At 42.3% G+C, this 21,561-nt stretch overlaps 1 long non-coding RNA gene across 1 annotated transcript in view; it reads left to right on the top strand.

Moving 5' to 3' along the window:
• The window catches only part of LOC144297186 (uncharacterized), a 66,278-nt gene extending 46,638 nt beyond the window's left edge, over nucleotides 1-19,640 (top strand). Inside the window, exon 2 of the long non-coding RNA XR_013364265.1 lies at nucleotides 17,004-19,640. This is a non-coding gene — a long non-coding RNA (uncharacterized LOC144297186). The remainder of the gene's footprint in view (nucleotides 1-17,003) is intronic.
• The last annotated feature ends 1,921 nt before the right edge of the window (nucleotides 19,641-21,561 follow it).

The raw sequence follows: 21,561 nt of genomic DNA, 5'->3' as shown, positions 1-21,561 counted from the left end.
TTCAATAAAATTTGTATGCTTTGCTCCTGTTAATCTGTCTTTGTCACTGTCATTCTCAGATCCACACAGGGATCACAGGTCAAAGAAAAGTTTTTCCTCCTCTACAGTATCACCACGGGAAAATACAATTTATACATTTGAAATGCAGCTTAGAGGCGCCTGTGTGGCTCGGTCAGGTCAGCAACCAACTGCTGGTTTTGGCTCAGGTCATCATCTCAGGGTTATGAGATCAAGCCCTGCATTAGGTTCCGCGCTGAGCAGAGTCTGTTTGAGTTTTTCTCTCTCCCTCTCCCTCTGCCCCCTCCTCCTGCTCATGCTCTTTCTCTCTCTTAAATAAATAAAATCTTAAAAAAAATGGCAAGAGTGAGTATCCTTGTCTTGTTCCTGACCTTAGAGGGAGTTTCAGTTTTTCATTGTTGAGTATGAAGTTAGCTGGGAGTTTTTCATATAGAGCCTTTGTTATGTTGAGGTAATTTCCTTCTATTTCCACTTTGTTGCAAGTTTTTTCTTTTAAAGATTTTATTTATTCATTTACCTGAGAGAGAGTACAAGCAGGGGGAGCAGCAGGAAGAGGGAGAAACAGGCTCCCCACTGAGCAGGGTAGCCAATGAGGGCTCAATCCCAGGACCCTGGGATCATGACCAGAGCTGAAGGTAGATGCTTAACCTACTGAGCCACCTAGATGCCCCTACTCTGTTGCAAGTTTTTAATCATGGGAGTATATTGAATTTTGTCAAAGGCTTTTTCTGCATATTTTGAGATGATCAGATTTTTTTTCCCTTTATTCTGTTACTGTAATATATTACACTGATTGATTTACTTACATTCAACTGACCTTGCATCCTAGCGAAAATTCCCACTTGGTCATGTATAAGATCCTCACAATATGCTGTTGAAGTTTATTTGCTCCTATTTTGCTCTGTATTTTTGCCATCCCTTCCTTTCAGTCTCTGTGTGCCCTTAAATCTAGAGTAGGCCCATAAATATAGTTGGCTCTTAAAATTTTTTTAAGCATATAGTTGGATCTTAAAAATTTTTTTTTGTCCTTTCAACCACTGTATGTATTTTGATTGGGGAGTTTAATGCATTTACATTTAAAGTAATTATTGAGAGAGAAGGTCTTCCTATTGCCATTTTATTAATTGTTTGATATCTCTTTTGTAGCTCTTTTGTCCCTTTTCTCTCTTGCTGTCTTCCTTTGTGGTTTATTGATTTTTTTTTAAAAAAAAATTAATCATCTTTTTGAGTAGCATGCTTTGATTGTTTTCTCATTTCCTCACTTTCTCTTGTGTCCTTTCTTTTTAGAGTGCGCACAAGGAGGAGGAGGGGCAGAGAGAGAGAGAGAGAGAGAGAGAGAGAATCTTAAGTAGGCTCCACATCCAGCATGGAGACTGACATGGAGCTCAATCCCACCACCCCAAGATCATGACCCAAGCCAAAATCAAGAATTGGACCCTCAATTGACTGAGTCACTCAGGCACCCCTTCTTTTGTGCATTTCTATAGGTATTTTCTTTGTAATTATCATAGTTCTTACATAAAACTTCTTATACTTTTAACACTCTGCTTTAAGTTGACAAAAACTCTTTAGTCACAAGACTCTACTTTTATGTCTCCCCCACAAACACTTTATGTTATTGATGCCAAATTTTACATCTTTTTTTTTTAAGATTTTATTTATTTATTCATGAGAGAGAGAGAGGCAGAAACATAGGCAGAGGGAGAAGCAGACTCCATGTAGGGAGCCCGACGTGGGACTCAATTCCGGGTCTCCAGGATCATGTCCTGGGCTGAAGGCAGCACTAAACCACTGAGCTGCCCAAATTTTACATCTTTTTTTATTGTGTATCCACTTCATGTAAGATTTTTATAGCTTTTACTTATAGTTTTTTTTTGTACTTTTGTATTTTAACTTCTACACTTGAACTAAAAGTGATTTGCACATCACTGTTGGAGTATTACAGTATTCTGCATTTCTCTCTATATTTACCTTTACCAGCAAGTTTTATGGTTTGTATGCTTTTGTATTGCTTTTTAGAATCCTTTTGTTTCAAGTTGAAGAACTGCCTTTAGCATTTCTTGTAAGTCTGCTATAGAAATTTTCTCTTTGAGGCACCTGGGTGGCTCAGTGGTTGAGCGTCTGTCTTTGGCTCAGGTCGTGATCCTGGGGTTCCGGGATCCAGTGCTGCATCAGGCTTCTCGCAGAGAGCCTGCTTCTCTGTCTTCCTACGTCTTTGCCTCTCTCTGTGTGTCTCTCATGAATGAATAAATAAAATCTTTTTTAAAAAAAATTTTAAGAGGCAGAGACACAGGCAGAGGGAGAAGCAGGCTCCATGCAGGGAGCCTGATGTGGGACTTGATTCCAGGACTCCAGATCACGCCCTGAGCCCAAGGCAGATGCTTAACTACTAAGCCATTCAGGTGTCCCTAAAATCTTCTTTTTAAAGAAATTTTCTCCTTGTCTTTAGCTTTTGACAGTTTGATTATTATATTGTGGTCAGTGTGGACTTCTTTAGATTCATCCTTTCTTTGGAGACTGTTGGCATTCTTGGAGCTGGATGTCCATTTCTTTCCTGAAATATGAAGGTTTTTGACCATTAGTTTTTAAAATAGCTTTCTTCTCCTTCTGCACCCCCCTTCTGAGATTCCCATACTATTGGTCTATTTGATGGCCTACCTTAAGTCCCTCGAATTTTCCATTCTTCTTTTTGTTCTTCCAGCTGGATAATTTCAAATGACATTTCTTTGAGTTCACTCATTTTTTTTTCTTATGCTTGCTAATCTGCTGTTAAACCCCTCTAGTCAATTTTTCAGTTCAGCTGTTGTATTGAAGCTTCAGCTCCAAGTTTTTAGTTTGGTTATTTTCTATACCTCTCTTTGTTGAGATTCTCATTTTGTTATGCATTGTTACCATGAACTCACTGAATATTTTTATGATAGTTATTTGGAATTCTCTGTGTGATAATTCTTAAACCTACATTTCATTAGTGTCAGTTTCTGGACATTTAGCTTGTTCCTTTTCTGGGGCTATGTTTCCCTGTTTTTTTGTTTTTCTTCACTCTTTGTATTGGGATCTGTGCATTGGAAAAAACACCTCCTCTCCCAATATTCCTGGACTGGCTTCATACAGAAGGAGACTCTTACCAATCAGCCCTGCCAGAGAAATGTGGGGGGTGGGGCTCTCAAATTTTCTTTATCTGTATGTCTTCCCTGGTCTTGTTTGTATAAATTCCCAATCAGAAGGATCTGCTGGTTTCTTATTTCAGGATTTTATAATCCCTTCCTCCCTCTGGTATCTGTCTGCTATATCATAGATCTTCCAGAGCAGCAGCTCTGATCTTTTTGTTCTCAGAGATCACCAGATGTCTAGAGTATGTCAGGTTCCATCTGTGCTCTGAGACAGGCAAGACTGGAACCAGTTCTCAGGCAGCCACCTCAAAATCTGAATGTTGTATGTATGTTTCAGTCTCTTGTCTTCCTCTTCAGGGATTACCTAGGAGCTGGGAATCTTCCTGATTGGGCTGTGCTGAGTCAAGTGTAGGGGACTCTGGTGGGTGAGTAAATGCTGGTCCAAATGTTTGCCTTTATTCTCATAAGCCTCCAGGCATCTAGAGTATGCTTGGTATCTTATCAACATTCTAAGAAGCGTTCAGGTTAAGATACAAGCCAGTCCCTCAGACAGTTTCCCAATAGTTGGATTGTGGGATGCAAGGTCCACTTCCTTCCCTCCCCAGGGAGAGAAGCGAGGCTATGAGGGTTTCCATTTTTTTCACTGTACACTGAACCCGGAAGAGGATCTGTGGGAGATGTGTATATGTAGTCCTGACTGCTACCTCTGTTCTCAGTGGTTCCCAATGTGGGGCCTCTGTTCTCAGTGCTCAAACTCAAGCAAGACAGAAACCAGTCCCTTGGGAAGTCCTCAGAAAGGTGAGAATGTTGGGTACATCATTCAGTCCTTTTCTTCCCTCCCTAGGAACAAGCTAGGGACTGAGGGCTTCCTCTCAGTTAGGTGGTGCTGTGCCAGAGGGGAGGGATTATGATGAGAGGGTCCTTGAGTTCTCTTACTGGCTTTCATATGGATGTTTTTGCACTTGCACACAGTGTGGGAACCTCTTATCTGGTTTCTGGATTTCTCACAAATGGAATTGGTCTGTGTATTACTGTTGAATTGATGGGTCTGTGGGAGGAAGGAGGGTGCCAAGCTTTCTATTCTGCCATCTTGCTGATGTCTCTCAGGTATTGATCCTTCTTAATGAGTTTTAAGGGTTCTTTATATATTATAGATATAAGACTTTTACTAGATATCTCATCTGCAGATATTATCTTGCAGTCCATTGTTTATCTTTCCATTCTCTCAACAGTGTCTTGAAAGAGCAAAAACTCAATAAAAAGAGAAAAAAAGGGGGCACCTGGGTGGCTCAGTGGTTGAGCATCTGCTTTTGGCTCAGCTGGTGATCCCAGGGTCTGGGATTGAGTCCCGCATCGGGCTCCCTGCAGGGAGCATGCTTCTCTCTCTGCCTGTGTCTCTGCCTCTCTCTCTGTGTCTCTCATGAATAAATACATAAGATCTTTTAAAAAAGAGCAGAAACTCTTAATTTTTATGAATTCCAATGTTTTCATCTAGAAATGCTATACAGGGAACCCTGGGTGGCGTAGCGGTTTGGCGCCTGCCTTTGGCCCAGGGCACGATCCTGGAGACCCGGGATCGAATCCCACGTCAGGCTCCCAGTGCATGGAGCCTGCTTCTCCCTCTGCCTGTGTCTCTGCCTCTCTCTCTCTCTCTCTCTGTGACTGTCATAAATAAATAAAAAAATATTAAAAAAAATAGAAATGCTGTACATTTCGGTCTATGATCCTTTTTGAATTAATTTTTGTACATTATACAACATATTGGTTGAATATGGTGAATATTTTTGCTTCCCTGCCCTGCCATTTACCCCTCCCTCATTTGTTCATTTTTTTTCTTTCTCAATCCCTTCAGTGTACTTATGGCTTTCATTTATAATACATTTAAGCGGTTTTATTATTGTTGTCATTCCAGTTTTAGTGTGTCCTTCCTTCTCAATCCTGGTTGATTTAGATTATTTATAATCTGAGTAGATGAACCACTAGCATGGTTCTAAAATTCATAACACAGAAAGTTACACCCAGGGAAGTATCACAACTTCCTTCCCATCCCTTCTACCTTGCTCCAATTCTCACATTTTTTATATCCCATTCCCATACACTTCCTATAGAGAACCAATTTTGTAGGGTTTTGGTTTATCCTTCCTCATTTATTTTTCCACAAATGATACATGTATATTTTATTTTCCCTTTTTAGTTGAAAGGTATCATAATAAATACTCTTTTACACGTTGCTCTTTTCACTTAAAAAAATATAACACAGCAGTTCATGGAGACCATTATTTCCTACAGCATTTTTTTGGATTACCAGTTTATTGAACAGCTATGAATGTATGGGCATTTACATTGTTCCCAATATTTTGCAGTTACAAACAACCCTGCAATGTGCATATATATTTTCATACTGTTGGAAGGTGTATCTTCATGGTAAATTCCTAGAAGTGGGATTGCTGGGTCAAAAAGTATTGACATATGTACTTTTGTTATACTGACTCGTTTGCTGAGTCCTCCTCCACAAGGGTGTACTAGTTTGTATTTCCACCACCAAATAAGAGAATGCCTGCTTCCACAAAATCTTATCAACAGAATATGTGCCAGTCTGATAGCATTTTTTTTTTTTGCCGCACAAAATTTTGTATCTTTGCATAGTCACATTTATAAATATTTGATTTATTTCCTCAGGATTTGGATACTTTAGTAATTTTTATAATTTCAAAACTTTTCCTTATACTTTTCCTTATACTAATGTTTAAGAAGAATTCAGTTGTGTTTTATTCTAATCCTCGTATAGCTTCCTTTTTTACTTTTACTTTCCTGATGCATTTGAAGTTTACTCATGTACAATGTTAGTCATGGATATATTTTCTCCCAAATGGCCAAGCAGTTGTCTCAACATCATTTATTACCAAAGTCCGTCTTCATCCCAAATTATTCGAGATGCCGTCTTTATCATACACTAATTTCCATGTCTACCTAAGGTTTATTCTATTTCATTGGCTCATCTATCTATTTATGTCCCCATTGCCACATTGTTTTAATTATAGAGGCTTTACAATATATTTTAATACTTGGTTGCGCTGGGTAGCCCTGGTGGCTTAGCTGTTTAGCACCACCTTCAGCCCAGGAGCCTTCAGCCCAGGGCCTGATGCCGGGAGACCCAGGATCGAGTCCCATGTTGGGCTCCCTGCATGTAGCCTGCTTCTCCCTCTGCCTGTGTCTCTGCCTTTCTCTGTGTCTCTCATGAATAAATAAATACAATCTTTAAAAAAAAATATTTGGTTGAGCTAGTCCCCTTTGTTTTTCTTTTTGTATTTTCCTATCTATTCTTGCATGTTTATTTTTTATAGGAACTTTATTAAAAACTTACCTAATTCCACAAAACTTTTGTTGATATTTTATTGAAATTGTGTTAATCTTATGTTAGTTTTGGGAGAACTAATATCCTTGGTGAGTCACCTTATCCAAGACTATGGTTCCCAAGAATACTTTTTACCATCTCTGCAGCAAGTCATACTGAAACTAACATTCGTTAAACACTTACTGTACATTGACATGTGTCAGGTACTGTGCTGGACATTGGAGATGTGGTGAGGAAAATAGTTTTAGATTTCACATAAATACATAAATTAAAGCACATTAGAGTCTCCATTAGAGTTAAACTACACATGTCAAAGTAGCTAAGTCTTTAGGTCTGTGATGTTTAATCTGGTGAGGGTTTCCTATGGTTCTACTTTATATCATACATTTCTAAGCCAACCTCTTTGCTTTGAAATGAAAAGGACTGAACTGGCATCATTGGGTTACTGAAGCTTTAAGAGGACCACCTTGCATCACGGTGGGCCTACTTAGGCATTCTTAATGGCATCACAGTTACCAGTTCAACCTAGTTGACTAAATATCTTCACGAATCCAACTGTCTGTTTTGTCTGTGCCTCCACTCCACTAGCTGAGTTCTCATGGAGAAAACTAATCAGCAGGAAAATTGCCATTAGGCACTCAGAAATCTCAACCTGGAATGGCCTTCCAACTCTGCCTAGGCATGCTATTGTTTCTTTGGTCACTTTGCTTTCTCTCTTCCACAAAGACTACCTCAAACTCTCTTCACTCTCTTCAAATTTCTCCTATAATTTTCCTTGTTCTGAGAAGATGACCCATCTACTGCAAAGAGAAAGTCAAAATCCTAAGGTGGGAACTCTCTCGTCTTCCCTCCAGCAACAATACCTAAGTATCTGGATTTCCAGCCATCTCCATTCCAGTCGCTATGGTAATGGAGGAGCACTTCTCTGATTATTTAAGATCCATCTCTCTGACTTGTCTGATCCTCCTGTTGTCTTTCCCCTTTTCATTCCTAATTCAACCTAATGCTATCAACTCTTTATTCTCTCTTCTCTATCCTCTCTCTTTATTCTTTCATTTTGCAAAACATATAAACCTGCTGAAACCTATCATTAAAAACAAGCCAAACAAATTTCTTCATTTCCCCTTCTAGCAATGGCCATTGTCTCCTATCGCCTTTGCAGCCTAATATTTTAAGTCATATGATTTTGTAAGCCTAACTGGAGATGCTCCTCATGGATGCAGAAGTATATAGTCAGTGAGAAGTGGAGGAGCTTGAAGAAAATATGGAGACAGCTATAGACCACCACAGTATACCTTGCTTTGTGGCTAGATTTAATCTGAGGGCAGGGGCCATAGGTGACACATGAGATCTGCTTGCCTGTGGTGAACTGGATAATATGAGCAATATGCTGTAAGTGTGGGCTTGGAGTCAGTTTCTTTGTCTGAAAAATTTAAATGACAACACTTACTTTGCAGTATTGTTTTGGGGATTAAATGACCTAATGGGTGTAAAGCTACTTATCATGCATGGTACATGCCCAATAAATTTGACCTATTCTTATTTTTGCAATTGTAATTACGTTGTCAGATGGGCAGATCTGCCTAACCAAGTATGAAAGCTTACATATTCAATACGAAATAAATATAAAGTAATACAGTTGCCTTTGAACTACATGTTGACTAGTGCTTTAGATGTTCATTCATTCCTCATTCATTCATCAAGAGACATGTATCTGAAACTCTGCTAGGCATTTGGGATTAGGAAGAGGAAGACAAAATCTGCTCTCAACGATCTCTTAGTTTTAGGGCAGTCAAGGCATAAGCATGTCATTATAATGTAGTGTAGTAAGCACAGTAATTGATCAACCCAGGATATTTTGGGAGTTCAAAGAAGGAAGCATCCAGCTTAGGGTGAAGTACATCCTGGAACTGGTTCTTAAAGTGAGTTGATAGATGTTAGCAGAAGAAAGAGAGGAGGCAGGCAGGGAAAAGATTTTAAAGTCCCTCTGTTCATGCAGTTCAACTCAAAGACTCTGGAATCTCATACTTTGTTTAATTTTTAAGAATTGTACTACTAAAAAATTGTTTGAAACTCATCAGCCTATTTGAATGATATGCAAAGAACAAGGTGTATTACATGATAATAGGAGGATGAGTCAAGACTTTGTTGCATTGGGAGTGGAACATACCAGGATTGCTGTAGGCAGAGTGACACAATGTATTTTAAGGAACCTGGTGGCTGGGAGCCCAGAGAAGCTACTACCACATGAAATTGCCTAGGTGATGCCACCGGGTTCTCAGCTTTAATGGTGCAGGAAGCTAATTGTCAGCTAACAGGAGGTGACTGGCCTCTTGAGGACTGGTTCAATTTAAAAATAAGAGATAAATTTAGAAGCAATAATGCATTCACTAATAATCAGCAATATGAAATTTGCACAAACTGGGTTCTCTGGGTGGCTCAGCGGTTTAGCGCCTGCCTTTGGCCCAGGGCGCGATCCTGGAGACCGGGGATGGAATCCCACGTCGGGTTCCCGGTGCGTGGAGCCTGCTTCTCCCTCTGCCTGTGTCTCTGCCTCTCTCTCTCTCTCTCTGTGTGACTATCATAAATAAATAAAAATAAAAAAAAAACATTAAAAGAAAAGAAATTTGCACAAACTGAAATTCTCAGCTTGTTATGACTGGTACATTTGCTCCATACAGGCATGCTAAATACTTGTCTCTTGAGATCCTCAAATCAGAACAAATGGAATTAGCTAGAGTGGGCTGCCTGGTTCACACAAGGGTCTGAGCAACATGGGCTGAATTTCCTGTCCTGATTCTTCAAAAACTTAATCTATTTGATTTCCTAGTCACAAATTCTCATTGTTGAGGGTTATTTAACAGATGAAATCTGGAGACAGGGGCAGGTCTTAGGCTGATGAGCATCTAACGAGAATGCATTTTGGAATAGGCATAAAGAGCATATGCTCAGGAGGTGTCATGAACTAAAATCATGTTAAGACTTCAGGAGAAAGAAATTTGCATGGGAGCATATACCTGCCATATAATTAGTGCAATATTGGCTATGAGAGTGGAGTATCTTTGAATCTGTGAGAGCTAGATACATTATATTAACATTATATTAACATAATCTATTATTATCGCGTTATATTAACATATAATAAATTAACATAAATTAATGTAAATCAACATAAATTAACATAATCACAAGGTATTATTCATATTATCTATTTATGTAAATTTTATGTAAAATAATTAGATACTGTGCATGGAAAAAAGGTATGGAAGTATACATAAAATATAATGGGTGGTTTTCCTATGTAAAGAAACACATATGGAAGCTTGAGTGGCCTTCATTTTCTTTTTTTATCTGTGATTTCACAATATTCTAAAAGAAAGATGTGCTATTTATGCAATAAAGAATCATAAAGTTAGAAAAAATTAGCATAAGAGGAAAAAGACAGAATGTCTTCCACACTCACTGAAACAACTACTATAATGTGGCATGGATGACATGAGACACAAGCAAGTTAAGACCATGAGAAACACTCTAGAAGAGAGTGGAAAGGGAGATGGTTCAAAAGAATATAGGAAGGGCAGTGGTGCTACAGAGAAAGAGATTTCTTTTCAGTCTGGACTAAAAACTGGAAGGGACTATTTTTAGTAGAGAAATTTGAAATACTCCTCCCATTGGCACAGCTGGCACCAAAAATACTCATCTTGCATAGGATAATAATAATGTGGGTATGCATGGTCAGAGCAGCAAGTGCCAATATAATCAATTTGCCAATATAATGAATTTGCCTATCACCGATTGGGAACTCCAGTGGATGGTCCTAGACTCCTTTGGCAGTTGCCTGGGGGCACTATTTAGAACACACGAGACATGCTGTTACTGCATTAACCAACTCGCTGTATTTCAAGGGCAGTCTAGTATCCTTGGCAATATTCCATCCCACCCAGATGCAATGGTGGCCACTCTGTCTGTGTGCTCAATCTGCTGTATCTCCTGAAGGGTAAATTGCTAGGGCTCTATGGGGGTAAATTGGGTTTCTACCCCCCTCCAGAGCTAGGACCAAAACCCTAGGGGCACTCTCACCTTCTGTTGTCTCTGTCACAGTGCCTTACCCATCTAATTCAAATGCTAGCCCTGCTGGGGAGATGCTCAGAGCTTTCATCTGCTTCAGTAGTACTTTTGCTTCCTCAAAGGTGCTTGCTGCTTTGATTCCCAGTCCCTTACATGCTCTTTCTTTACTTGGCAGTATAAGGGATGGAGACACTGTGCCAGGTGGAGAACAAAAGTCCTCAAAAACCCCCAAATCCCTGCAAAGGCTTGCACCTCTTTCACACCCATAGGGGTTGAATAGGCTTGCAACATATTCATCATAGCTTCTGAGATAACTTGTGTCTTGCCTGATTAGATGACTCCCAACACCTTATGGTGGTGCCAGGGCCTTGAATTTTCTGTGGGTTCACTGCCCATCCTCTCCCTCACAAATGTCCCAGCAAAGCCTGTGAGGTGTCCTGCAACAGAAGCAAATCCTCACTTTAGCAGTAGGCCATCGATGTACTGGGCCCATTGTACTAATGTGAGGAAGGAGGACAGGGACAGATCTTGGGCTGTCATCACATGACATATGATGGGGCTGTGCAGGTAACCTTGGGGAAGCCTACTGTTGTTCCTCCCATGTGAAGGCAAATTGCTCTTGTGACTTGGGTGCCAAGGATTTTCTGAAAAAGGCATTTACTGAGTCCAGCACAGCATGGTGCACTCCTAGGACCCTGGGCAAGGTATCTAAGATGGTGGCCATGTTGGACACAGCTGCATGGATGGGGAGGGGAATATTGTGTTCACTTCTCAGGTGTCCACGGTCGTCTGCCATGAAGCTTATTTACAGGTCACACTGGACTATGGAAAGCACTCGGAGCAGGAAGTACAGTGCCCACAGGGCAGTTCCTGCATAGTTTCTCCTATCTCCTTATGCTCCAGGGAATTTATATTGTTTGACAGTGACCACCCCTCATGGGGGCAGCAGACTTACCAGTTGACATTTCCTCTCAGCACTGGCTTGATTACTCTAGCCTAGAGGTGGAATTCACCGATACAGGTTGGCAGAGTCTGATTTTGGAGGATTTCAATGCCCAATACATTCTCTGGTATTGGAGAGATAAAAAATATCATGTTCTTGGGCAGGGGTGGGAACACTGAATTTGAAGTGTCAAAAGGAGCTTTCTGACCCTAACTATTGGCCCTCCATAATCATTGATGACACTGAGGGGGGCCCGGAAACTTCAGAGGATTACCATGTATTAGAGGACATTTGGCTCCAGTGTCCACCAGAGCTGTCACCCTGTGTTTATTTCTGGAGGACCAGTGAATGGTGAGCTCTGTATGAGGCTTCTGGTCACCTCTAATGACCTTCACATGGAGGTAATCTTGGCTTGCGTCCTATACCTGGAGCATGGGAGGCACCCATCCCTAAATAAGACTGTATCCCTGGGGCCTCTGCAGGAGCAGTGCAGGGGACTGTATCCCTCAGGGCTGGCAGAGGCAAACGGGGCTGGTCTGAACTGTTCTGGCTTTAAGGCTTTCCACAGGACAACCAACGCAGTTTTGGGTTGTTGGCCCATGTGTTCAGATGGGATCCCCTCAGCCATAAGGTCAAACCACACTTGTTTCTGGGTTATTTTCATTGGACCCTTTACAGCCTTTTGGCTTTTCCCGCTCCCTTTCCATTTTGGATCTTTTTCACAGCCCACACTGGTCTCTGGTATTTGTCAGTCTCCCCCAGATCAGCAATGGATCAGCCAACATCATAAATGTCTGTCTCACAATAGGCTCAGCAGGAATATCAGCGTCCCACATTGGGGTGGACTGGAGATGCTGGGGTGGACTGGAGCATCTTAGTCTTCACTCCTGCAGTGAATGTGGCCTCATCAGGGCCTTCAAAGACAGGGATGCAGGTGGTCTCTCTCATTTCCAACCCTCTAAGAATTTTCTTTTCCTTTTTTTTTTCTTTTTTGACACATCCTGCCTTAGGTTTATTTATACAGTTAGCACAGGAGGATGCCAGTCTCTGCAGAAAGAAGCCCAGGGGTCACAGCCGTCCTCCTGTCCTACATCGGCAGATAGAAGCCTCTACATTGGAGCCTTCTTTTTTGGGCCTGAGCCACCTTTGAGAGAATGAGCTGTGGCTGCAGCTGGAGCCAGAGCCACAACTTGTTCTGGGCCTTGGTTTGAGCCTTGGCCTTGGAATTTGGCCAACAGGGCCTGAGACCCTTGACAATATGGGCATAAGCACATTTCTAGAGCGTGGGGTGAGTGATGTAAGCTCAAGTTGATTGAGCTTGTGACTGCTGCCCTTTGGGGTCTTGGACTTTACCAGGGCCTTGACAGCCTCGGCACATACACTCATGATCTTGGTGTTGTTGGCTTCCATCTCCTTTAGGCCCTTCTTGCTGTGCTTCTTGGCAAAGCGCATGTTTCTCAGGAACTTGGGGTCCACCCTCATAAGAGATTCATATCTTTGTGATGCAGTTTCTTGATGTCATTTCTGTGCCATTTTCGTGGCTGGTTGTAGGCAGTGTGGTTCTTGGATCAGGTAATGTCTGCACTGAAGCCCCTGACTCCTAAATCACCAGGGACTGGAAGAGGAGGAGGAAGCTCCAAGAATTTCTTATATCTCCTCTAAAGATGTCCAGGGTACCAGATGCCCAAAGAGGTCCTCCTCATGGGGCTGAGCCTCCCTGCCAGCTAGAATAATCCAGTGTATAAAGGAGTGAGGACCTCAAACCTCTGAGTGCTAAGCAGGTGCTGCCTGAGGGCAGTGTCTGTGGTTGATGTTGCTCATTTTCTCTGCCTCCTGCCTGGTCAGAGAAATGCCGGGGCCCCTGCATCTCCTAGCTGCACTAACCACACTTGGATCCCTTTCTAGGCCTTTTGCGGGAATTTGGCAGCTCTATCAATAAGCTCAGTGGGAGTATATTCTCTGGTCATGAACATTTCCTGAACTGGGGGCTCCCCACTAGCTGGGGTTGCTGTTGCCGGGCTGGCGCTTTCCTTTGTGTTTGGTGTCGGATGGCAGGGGCGCTTCATTGGCTGCACTGTCACTTGGCACAACACCTCCTCTTCACTCTGCTTACCTGCTCAGGGATGCTCTGCCCAGGATGCCATATGCAGTTTCTTAAACAAGTGTATTAAAGCAGCCAGTGTTTTCAGTGTGTTCCCCTACTCACATTCAGTCTACAGGCCATTATCTAACCTAAGGGACCCCTTTCCCACAAAGAAGGGAACCTCCCCCCGCCCCCACAAATGCCTCTTTTCTGAGGCCAGTTTCTTCAGTCTCCTGGCTGGTCCAGCAATCGCCAGTTCACAAACCCCTGGGGAGCTTTTCAGGTGAAATCTGAAACTGGCCCTGCTAGCAGAAAGCAGAGAGAGATGGAAGAAAGAAGCAGGCTGGTAGGTGGCATGGAGGTTTATTTTTTTTATTATTATTCTTTTAATCTATATAAAGGTTTTTAATGAGCTATTTTAGGCATGCAGTTTTTTTAAATTTTTTTTTTTTTATTTATTTGTGATAGTCACAGAGAGAGAGAGAGAATGAGGCAGAGACACAGGCAGAGGGAGAAGCAGGCTCCATGCACCGGGAGCCCGACGTGGGATTCGATCCCGGGTCTCCAGGATCGCGCCCTGGGCCAAAGGCAGGCGCCAAACCGCTGCGCCACCCAGGGATCCCAGGCATGCAGTTTTAATAAGCAAGAGAGCTTACATATGAGGCTTGTCATGAGGGGCAAATGAATCCCAGCACCCACCCACCAAATCTTAAAAGTTTATATGAAGGCCTTATCTGGGTTCAGTTCTGCACACCATGCAGGTGTTCTCATCACCGTATCAGTATCTCAAGGCCATGTCCTTGGGCAGCCTCTGGAAGTGGGGAAGGCGAGCGGAATGCATGTTTCAGGGACAGGATTGGAGGTGAGGAAACTCCAATTGCTGATTGCCTGGTCCAGCTCATAAGTCAACCTGTGGTCACATCTTCTTGATGACCTCCGTCAACATCTTCCAGAGAATTCCATTTTATAGCGATAGAATGGAATTAAATGAGAATCAGTGACAAAAAGGTAATGACAACCTCCCCCAAACATTAAAAAATCCTAAAATACACATTTAAATAACATTAAATAACTCATGGATGATGGAAGAAATAATAAGCAAACTGAAAATACTCAGAACTCAATGATACTGAAAATACTACATCTCATGGCTCGTGGGATTCAGCCATTGATTGTTTATATGTATGTTTCCCTCAGGGAAGCAGGGGGGTTGGGGCTTCCAGTGGGCATGAGGCATTTTACTTAGGCCATATCTTATCTATTTTCTAGCTAAGTGTGTTCCTTTATGAAATAAAATCTAGTAGCTATTACTCTGTCAAGTGAAAAATGAATTTTGAAGGGCCAGTTCAGCTAGAAGTTGTGCGACAATGTATGACTGTTGTAGTTTACCACTTGGAGTTGAGGTTGGAGGAGTGCTGATTTAGGACTCACTTTGAAGGAGAAGTACCAGTGAATAGGGTTGTATCTAGACAGTTTCCAGCCTTTCTTAATTAGACTCCTTGAGAAATCTGAGCCCTAAAGGCCAAAGACATTCTTTGTATGTAATGAGTTAACCTCTCTTATACATCTGGAATGGATTTTAGTTATGTACCATTTGGGGAGAATTAAGGAAGGAGTCACTTAAATAACTTTCCACATTCCATGGTTCAGATGAGGAACCTTGGTTGGAAAAGGCTGCGAGACCCTGCCCTGACAATGAAGTAAACCCTGTGCTGGCCCCCTGGGCCCTGGGCTCTCATACTTGGGCTCAGCTCAGGGAATCCTAGTCTTGGGGAAGAAGTAGGTGACCAATGATCAAGTAGAGCTGTATGAAAGGCCCAGACCCTAGACTGATGGAGTGCATGCTTGAGATATACTTGAGCTCATGCTGAAGATTTTCCCTTGGCCTTAGGGCTACCCTATTCTCCCTCCAAGTCCTCTCCTTGACTTTGGAGCCAAGTGAAAACAATTCAGTTCTTTTGTATAGAAGAAGATGGCTGTACAGGACACAGTAAAGCGTGATCACTGGACTAAGATTGAAACTAGAGTAAGAAAACAGAGACATGATTCTTAGGTATCATTTTAAAAATGATAAACAGTTCTAACAACCCCCTGCATCAGAATTACCCAGAGTCCTCATTTAAAATGGAGATTCCTTTTTGAATCAGTGGGGCTTAGAAGTCTAATTCAAGTTAAAGAACTGCTGGCTTAGGCAGATTTGTGGGCATGTGGTGAAAGCCTTTACCCAACCCATGTTACATCTTAATTATGATGTAATTAATGTCTCCTTTGATACACATACGATCTCTGCCATGTGTGGACTCAGTAACTATAATTTAAATCGTCAGAGTGAGGTTCCAAATACCCATGACATATAGCCATTGGGGGCTTCTCTGAGGTGCTAAGTATAAATCAAGTGGTGTGAGGTCAGCTGATGGCCAACAGTCCCAGCATCTCAGCACAACTTTGTAGCTCTCTGGGTGGCTTTGCATTTTGCAGGAAGAATTATTTGCTAAAATTGAATTTAGTGATTGTAAGGATTCATAAGATCTCAGGGCAGGCAGGAATTTCCTCTGATCTGATTCTTTCCATCTCTCACTCTCTAGAAAATTCTCAGAGTTCCTAAGTCTACTCCTAATTGCCATACCATTGAAATTTTCAATTAAGTCTGGATTCTTTTTGTCCTCTGTAGTATTTGGCTCAGTTGAGCAGTTTCCCATTTTCCCACCTTTTTTTTTTTTTTTGGATTTATGATGTCACCCTTGTGTTCTTTCACTCGTTTTCATTGATTTTTCTTCTGCTTTCTGTGTCCTACAGGCAGGCAACCTCACTTTACTCAGATCTCATCAAGGAGGCTGTGCCTGGCCACCTTCTCCAAAATGACACTCCTCCAGGACATGTCAGCCCTTTTCCCTGTTATGTTTTTTGTTTGTTTGTTTGTTTGTTTGTTTGTTTGTTTGTTTCTTTCTTTCTTTCTTTCTTTCTTTCAAGGCTTATTTGAGAGAGAGAGAGAGAGAAAGAGAGAGAGAGAGTGCTTGAGCACAGGGGAGGGGCTGAAGGAGAGAGAGAATCTCAAGCCCACTCCATGGAGCAGGATGTGGGATTCCATCTCAGCATCTTCCATCACGACCTGAGCCAAAACCAAGAGGTGGGCAATTAACTGACTGAGCCACTCAGGTGCCCTCCCTGCTTTATTTTCTCAACAGTACTTACCACCATCTGATCTATCATTTATATAGGCATGTATGTATTTTTTATCTCCTTCATCTTTCTCTGCAGAATATAAATTCCTACAGAGAAGGAAAGTGGTCTTGTTCATTTGTTTGTTTTGTGTTTTATTTCTTCTTCTGTATCTCCAGAGCCTGTAACAATGCTTGACTTAAAATAAATGCTCAGGAAATACTTCTTGAATATATAAAATAATGTATTTTCTCTCTTTATTGTCAGGCGTCTGGAAGGAAAGTAAGATACACACAAATCAAAGAGATTATTGAAGATGTACGCATGGTGTAAGGCAAGATAAAGTACCCCAGTGTTAATAATAGCAAAGGCTCCATGATCATCCCATATCTGAAGGAGTGAGAGGAAAAAACTGTGTGGAAAGGACACAGAAGCTGCAGTCTTGCACTCCAAAGTTTCTCCTCTAGGATTGGCTACATAATTTCAAGACCCAATACAAAGTGAAAAAACACGGCTCCTTGTTCAAAATTATTAAGGATTTCAAGACAGTGACAGCAGAACATTAAACCAAGCATGAGGCCCTGCTAACATGGGACCCTGTGTGTGATAACACAAGTCACATGGCCATGAAGTTGCATCTAATCTCTTCCCTCTTTCCAATCTTCCATTGGCTAAATCCAACTGGTAACCAGAACTCAAAGAAGCTTATTTGCTGAATGCCTGATTCCTGGGGACACAGAACTGAGTAAAAAGGATGAAGTTTGGATCTGGGGAGCAGAAAAAAGATAGCCAGCCCAGATAAGTGTAGAAAATATTTATCTCTATGACCTTCTATGTCTGAGTGACAGAGGGTGAAGAAGGTATAAGACACTTTAGTATTAGTCAATAATGATTAAGTATAGGCACATTTCCAAAATGATTAAAGAACAAACACAAATATCAAATAAGTAGTATTGAGAAGAGAAAGTAAGTAATAACCCCAGGGTTTCAACTGCATCATTGGCTCTGGGGTCTGGCCAACCTCTGCCCCAGTACTGGCCTTGACTTTTGGTAGCTGTGTAATGATAGGAAAATTGCTCATTTTTATCGCTAGAGTCTGTAAAGCACAGATAATTATTTCAGAGGTTGTTGTGGGTTAAATTAAAGGATGTCCCTAGCCACCAGTGGGTATTCAATAAATGTTGGACAATAGAAGAAAGCTGGGATCACAGACGGTAATAGATGAGTTGGGAAAAGGTCTTTCTAGTTCTATGGATTTCTGGGAAAGGGGAAATGTTTGTTCTACAGTTTTAGAGCTCCGGTGGTTAGGAAGTTTTCTCTAAAGCCATCATAGATGGCTACTTCTGAAGAATATAGCCATTTTTCAGAGAATGCTATTTGATTTTCCTGCTGGGCTTGACAGAAAGGATAGAGACTACAGGCAGGCAGACATGGTTACAAATCCTGTCTCCACCAGTGAGTAGTGGCAAGTTGTCTTAAGTCCTTTGGCACAAATGTCAATAGTGTGCCAAAGAAATGCTCAAATTTCTACCTAATCTGCCACTCTTTTTTACTTTTTCAGTTGAGCTGGATTTAGGAATCATTTCTTTTGCCCTTCTTCCCTAAAGCTTAAGCAGTTCCCATCTCCAGCAGTCAGCTGTGGTTCTTTTCTGTGGGTTTCACCCTTGTTCCCTGGGCCTTCCTGGTCACAGAAGTCTCAGCGAGAGAGTTGAGAGGGGAAGAAAAGAACAAGAATCTGTGTTCACTTCTGCAGGAAAGTTCTAGTTCCTCATTGGCTTTTATCCAGACCTGGTTTAAATTTCTCTGCCTTGGGAAAGAAGAAAGCAAAAGAGGAAGCTTTGTGCCTCCCTTCAGGAAGTATATGAGTTGAGTAAAATGTGTCTCTAGCAGGTTGAATAGTGCCCCCCCCCCCCCGCCCCAGATATCTCCATGGTCTGTGAATGTTACCTTATTTGGCAAATGAAATCTTTGCAGATGTACTTAAATTAAAGATCTCCAAATGAGATCATTCTAGATACTCTGGGTGGGCCCTATATCTGATAACAAGTGTCTTCATAAGACACACAATAGGGATAGTCATGGAGAGAAGAGAGGGCCATGTACATATGGAGGCAGGAATTGGAACCCTGGAATCCACCAGAAGCTAGAAGTGATAAGGAAGGATTTAGAAGGCACACAACCTGACACCACCTTGATTTCATAGTTCTGGACTCGAGAACTATGAAAGAACAGATTTCTATTGTTTTAAGCCACAGAGTTTGTGGATATCTGTTACAAGCAGCTCCAGGAATCAATGCAATATCCAATCAACACCAATCATAATGAGTATACGCACTACTACTAATAGCTGCTCTGTATTGAGCATGAATGGAAGATAGCAGTCTCTCGAAGCTGCAAGAGAGGAGCTGGCTCCTCATGTTATTCCCAACCTGTCCATCTCCAGCAAGCTGGATTGTGTTATGATAAAAATGTATTTTGTTTTTGGTCCTGTTCCTGGCTTGAGAATTTCCTGAGAAACCCTGAGAATTTCCTGAGTGGTAAGAGTGTTTTTTGTATGCTAATGAGATGATCCCTAGATAGTGTCAGGATGAGGGCCTGAATGCCAGAAAAACTGACCATGGGATTAGAGGGTTAGAACTTTTGACCTGCCACCCACCCTCTCACTGCTGAGAGATTAGTCCAATAGCTAATGATTTAATCAACCATGTTTACATAATGGAACCTCCACAAAAATCTCTAACCAAGGTGGTTTTTGAGAGTTTCTGAGTTGGTGAAGCCATCAACATGCTGTGAGGATGGCACATCACGGAAGCTCTACACATACCACCACCTTGGCCCCCACATCTTCCATCGGGCTGTTCCTGAGGTGTATCCTGTATAATAAACTGACAATCATTAAGTGAAGCATCTTCCTGAGTTCTGTGGGTTATTCTAGCAAATTATGGAAACTGAAGAAGGGGTTGTGGGAGCCCTGATTTATGGTGTGTCTGCCAGAAATATGGGTAGGTCTCTGGTACACGTGACTGGTGGCTGGAGTGGTGATAGTCCCGTGAGACTGAGCCCTTAACCTATTGGGTCAGTGCTAACCTTGGGTAGCTGGAGTCAAAACTGAATTAAATTTTTTTTAAGATTTTATTTATTTATTCATGAGAGACACACACACACACAGAGAGAGAGAGAGAGAGAGAGAGAGAGGCAGAGAACAGGCAGAGGGAGAAGCAGGCTCCATATGGGGAGCCTGATGTGGAACTCGATCCCAGGACCTCAGGATAATGACCTGAGTCGAAGGCAGGTGCTCAACACCAAGCCCCCCAGGTGCCCCCTGAATTGAATTGTTGGTTACCTAGTTGGTGTCAGAGGATTGGCTGTTGGTGTCAGAAAAGACATCATATACACATCACATGTGGGGAAGACAAAACTCCCATGTTGATTTTTGTTTTATTGCTTTTAACAAAAGAACTGCACCAATTTTTTCAGGGTATAGATAACTACTAGATCACAGTTTACTGATTTACTAGAAGAGTGTGCATTCCTGCTTCATGTTAGCTGATCCCAAGGTTTGGACTCTTAGGAATCTGCCCCTGGAGGGATGTCAGCTCTCCATGCCTCCCTCGGAAAACCAGGCAGGTAGCATTGCTGCCCTTTCTAGTGCATTCTTTCTGCGTTTTGGCTTTTAATATTGAGGAGGTCGGGTCTTGGTGAAACACACAGGTGTGGCCTTTTTCAGGCCTGACCGGAGGCCGTGGCACCGGCTCCCACAGAAAGCTGCCCTCTCCATGCCAGCCTCGGTGCCCGGCCCCCGTGCCGCAGCCTCTGGAGGGAGGTCCTGCTCTCTGCCTACTATCAGTCCAGCCCTGGGGCCTTCATTCCCAGGCCTCTTACCTAGGCCTTGGCCAGAAGTCCTCTTCCAGTGCCCATAGGGAAACTAAGCAGAGTGTTTAGGGAGACTTCTCCACCCTGAATTCCCTATCTCTGATGATAAAAATGTCTCTCTTTCTACCTCCTGGGGCAGGGAGGATGCCTTTCTCAGGAGAAATTTATTTCCTATTTTCAAGGGGACAGAGAAGGGGGAGTCCTTCTTGCACTGGCTATTTCTCAAGTAATTTTCCTTCTTGCACTAGCTATTTCTCAAGTAATTTTCTTCTTGCACTGGCTATTTCTCAAGTAATTTTCATTCAAAATAATATGCCCACGTGACATATTCTGGCCTGGACTGCCCTGAACCCCAAAACATGGAAGCAAAGGGGAAGGTCGAGGGGTCCTACAAGAGGAGGTAGTGTCTGAGGTGAATCTCAAAGTGTAAGTGAAGCATGTGGGAGAGATGTGAGAGCAGAAGACCCCACTAATTAGATAGCAACAGCTAACAGACAAGAGGGGTTCCCTCATGTCAAGAGAGAAAAACTAGAATTTTAATCAGACTGAATGACGGTGAGGAACGAAACCAGTCAGCACAGCCTATGGTGACAGATTTCACAAAATTCAGCAAAATCCCCGTAAAGACCCCTGCAGCATGTCTTATCACACTCCTCAGGGACTGCCACATCCTGAAACTGGGACCAGAAATAGCAGGCTGTATCCTGCCTGTCACTGTGCCCTGAAGTTTGGCACCTGAGTCCGACAATCTGGAGAGAGGGCGCAGAATTTGTGGGTTTTGCCTATTTAACCCTGAGCCTAAACCTTCCCCTCTGGAGAGTACTACTCTTTGGTTTGTAGCCAAAGGCTGCATCTCCCCACATTGGAAAACTAGTGTGGCAATAAAGCCCTCCCTTACTTCTGACCAAATTAGCATTTCAGGAATTTTTGCTGACAGATTCCTACGCAGTGG

Source organism: Canis aureus, chromosome 25, assembly GCF_053574225.1.
Source record: "Canis aureus isolate CA01 chromosome 25, VMU_Caureus_v.1.0, whole genome shotgun sequence".
In the NCBI taxonomy this organism is placed as follows: Eukaryota; Metazoa; Chordata; class Mammalia; order Carnivora; family Canidae; genus Canis; species Canis aureus.
The sequence above is the reverse complement of the archived record's forward strand: the minus strand, read 5'-3'. Positions and strand labels throughout refer to the sequence as shown.